The 4,259-nt window shown below is 38.1% G+C and overlaps 1 pseudogene; it reads left to right on the top strand.

Annotated features, from left to right (window-relative positions):
- On the top strand, positions 1-2,668 carry LOC137711269 (alcohol acyl transferase 2-like; annotated as a pseudogene).
- Positions 2,669-4,259: the final 1,591 nt, after the last annotated feature.

The raw sequence follows: 4,259 nt of genomic DNA, 5'->3' as shown, positions 1-4,259 counted from the left end.
ATGTACGACGGACTGCCCTCCTGGAAGCCCAGGACACCAATCTTGGTGATCCAAGTACATTAGTGGCTAGTCAATCATCTACCCCTACACAAAAAACGTGGTAAACCCCTTGGTTCAAAGGATTCACACCCCTGGAAGAGGAAAACCATGGCACAAGGTCTGAAAGAGCCTATCGTGAATCCGACTATTGCTTACTTCTTATATCCAACTCATGAGGAAATTCTAGATTATGGAAGTGTCGTTGAAGAGACGAATCATCCTCCCGAGAATCATGAGATTTCAATCTATTATGCTAGCTTAGATGATGTGTGGCATAGAAATGAAATGATTGTCGATGATGCATTAGCATTTGCAGTAGTTACTCAGATCATGTTGAGCGATGACATTGAACTGCGTTCCATTGATGAATGTCAACGTAGAACTGATTGGTCAAACTGGAAACAAGCAATCCAAGTCGAACTCGTTTCACTTTCGAAACATAAGGCGTTTGGACCTGTAGCTTCTACTTCTCCACATATGAACCCCGTTGGCTACAAGTGGTTTTTCGTTTGGAAGTGTAATGAGAATAATGAAATTGTGCGTTACAAAGCTCGTCTTGTTGGACAAGGCTTCTTACAATGCCCTGGGATTGACTATGATGAAACTTATTCACCCGTTATGGATGTGATTACTTTTCGTTACCTTATCAGTTTGGTAGTTTCTAAAAAATGGGATATACAGTTGATGGATGTAGTAACCGCGTATCTCTATGGGGATCTTGATACGGAAATTTATATAAAAGTTCCTGAAGGACTTACATTGACTAGTTCAAATATTTCCAAAACCCGGAATATGCTCTCAATTCAGCTGAAGCGTTCACTCTACGGTTTGAACCAATATGGAAGAATGTGGTATAACCGTCTGAGTGAGTATTTGACTAGTCAGGGATATGTGAACAACGAACTATGCCTTTGTGTGTTCATTAAGAAGTCACATTCTGGATTTGCAATTGTTGCAGTATATGTCGATGACATGAATCTTATCGAAACTCCTAAAGAGCTCGCGATAACTGACGTGCACCTGAAGTCGGAATTTGAGATGAAAGATCTAGGTAAGACTCGATACTGTCTCGGTCTCAAGATAAAGCATTGTTCAGACGGAATCCTAGTACATCAATCGAACAACACCCAAAAAGTGTTGCGCCGCTTTAATAAGGACAAAGCGAAGCCTTCGAGTACTCCTATAGTCGTTCGATCATTAGATGAAAACGAGATCCCTTCCGTCCGAAGGAGGATTATGAAGAGATTTTAGAGCCTAAAGTTCCTTCTCTAAGTGCGATAGGCGCTTTATTATACTTAGCTCAATGCATTAGAACGAACATCTCCCTTGCTATTAATCTTTTGGCAAGATATAGTAATGCACCTACACGCAGACACTGGACTGGCGTGAAAGACATCTTCTGTTACCTTAAAGATACTACGGATTTGGGTTTGTTCTATTCCTAAGAATCCTCGAATGATGCCGCACCCTTTGCTTCTATACTCGATTCTCACCTCGTTGGTTATGCCGACGTAGGATACTTATCTGATCTGCACAAGCCGCGCTCTCAAACAGGTTATGTCTTTACCGTTGGAGGCACTGCAATCTCTTGGAGGTCAACTAAACAGACCTTAGTTGCCACTTGACGAAATTTTTGTTTCCTAATTAGATCATCTAATTTAGATGGTTTTTTTAATCTTCTAAAGAATTGTGAACTACCAAGATGATTAAGAAAAAAGTCTAGTAACTAATTTTTGCAATATATATGCAGGTGACCCGTCTTACATGCGGAGGTTTCATGCTTTCTTTGCGCCCAACCCACACAATGTGTGATGCATCTGGATTGCATCTGTTCCTGAACGCCATTGCGAAGATGGCAACTGGCGCATATGCACCATCTATTCTACCAGTGTGGGAGAGAGAGCCCTTGTTTGCTCGAGATCCACCAAGAATTACATGTCCTCATCATGAATATGAAGATGTGATTGATCATTCTGATAGCTCATACGCATCCAGTAACCAGTCAAACATGGTTCAACGATTTTTCTACTTTGGTGCCAAAGAGATAAGAGTCCTTCGAAAACAGATTCCACCCTACCTAATTTCCACTTGCTCCACATTTGACTTGATCATAACTTTTTTTGTAGAAATGTCGCACTGTTCAAGTTTCATGCATTGTCAATGCACGGGGAAAGCACCACGATGTACATCTTCCCTTGGGATACTATAGCAATGCATTTGCATTTCCAGCTGCAGTTTCAATGGCAGAACTTCTATGCAAAAATCCACTAGGATATGCTTTGGAGTTGGTGAAAAAGGCTAAAGCTACAATGAATGAAGAATACTAAGAGGGTGACCTCAATATTCATCGACAGGAAGTTATTTAATAGTTTCTGATACAACACATGCGGGTTTTGGAGATGTAAATTTTGGATGGGGACAGCTGGTATTTGCTGGACCCTCCAAGGCCTTGGATTTGATTAGCTTCTACGTTCAACACAAAAACAACACTGAGGATGGAATATTGGTACCAATGTGCTTGCCATTCTCGCCCATGGAGAGATTTTAGCAGGAACTAGAGAAGATTACTTTGGAACCTAAGGAGGATATATGTAACCTTAGATCAACTAGGATCACGTCGATGATGTAAGTGTTAAACGAAATGCACTTTCTGTAGGTTAGTTGTATCAGTTTTTATGTAGAGTTGTGTCTCTTGGGAAGTTTATGAGGATTGTATCTCTTTGGAAGTCTAGGGTTGTGTTTATAACTCTTGGAACGAATCCAAGAGTTATGGGTGTTATGAAAAGGTCTGAATGTTAGTATAAATAGCCAATAAGATGACCTTGTGTTGTAATATAAAATTGAAAGCAATAAAGTAAGTTAAGTAAACTTCAGTTCCTCTCATCCTCCATATTCTCTTGTATTCTTCCTTTCTGCAGTATCATTCAAAACTTCTGATCTTTCCTCCAACAGTAAGAATCATATTATTGCTCATTTGTTAGATAATTTAGTAAGATTTCAATGGATTTCTTAAAGTATCTTGAAAATGTCAAGAAGTCTTAGCCTTAATTTCCTCATAACATTGAGTGCAAAATGATATATATATATATATATATATATATATATATATATATGCAGTTGAGAACACAAAAGCAAACTAATCACACACAATGATAGGAGACTTGCTCACATGTAGAAGCATATGGAGAAACAATTACAAGCACTCAAATATTCTTCCCACCCGCTCGTAATTTAGGGTTTTGAGATCTCTTTGGCTCGTTCATTCTAGTTAAAATCAATCATTTTCAGCCCTATTTGTGTTAAAAGTTTGTTGAATTTGAATTGAGTTGAGACTCAAATTAAAGTAAAAATCAATACTCGTGGGAATGACTTCATACTTGCTCTTACAATACTACTATTGGTCTTGTGCACTGGCAAGTTCAAATTGGGTTGCTTATCTATTTTATAGGTACTTCAAGCTCACATCACCGAGCAGGTTTCACTGGTTCAAGTAGAGCTTAGGCGACCTACCAAACCGAAAACATAGTAAAATATATTACAATGTTTCAAGCAAACCAATTGAGGAAGCTAAGGGCAAAAAATAGAACAAGGAGAAAGTCACTTACTAGGAAAAACAAATCCATGTAGCCAAGCGGTCAAACCCAGAATGCAAGAAACAAAAATTGTAATAAATTATTCGAGGGAAAAAAAAAAAAAAAAAAAAAGAAGGTAAGCAAAAGCAATTTTTGCCAAAATGGTTCCTGAGATTTTCATAACACATAACTTTGGTCTCTGAGATTTAAAATCAATAGAAGTGGTCCCTGAGATTGTCCACTATCCATTAGTTTGGTCTTTCCATTAAAAAACTCCGTTAAATGGTCCCTGAGCTTTTTAACGGAAGGACCAAAATGATGGATGATGAACAATCTCAGGGACCAAAGTTATGTGTTATGCAACTTGGTATATCTTTTTGTTAATTCCATTGATTTAGCCTTGTCTATGGATATACCATAGTTTGAACCATTCATTTCATTATATTCAAGTGTGCAAACTGTATAGATTTTTCCAAAAATTAATGAAAGGGAAAAAGTCGAGTACTGTTTGCGATGATTTACTTGTGTATGATGCCAAATCGTGTTTAATAATAGTTGAAGAGTTAATATCCCTGCCAAAATTAGCAACATAAGGGTGTTTTTTGAGCGAAATGAGAGAAATGAGAGAAAAAGGGTGAAAAAGCATGT

Source organism: Pyrus communis, chromosome 12 (assembly GCF_963583255.1).
Source record: "Pyrus communis chromosome 12, drPyrComm1.1, whole genome shotgun sequence".
Classification (NCBI taxonomy): Eukaryota; Viridiplantae; Streptophyta; class Magnoliopsida; order Rosales; family Rosaceae; genus Pyrus; species Pyrus communis.
This window is presented reverse-complemented; position numbering and strand designations above follow the sequence as displayed.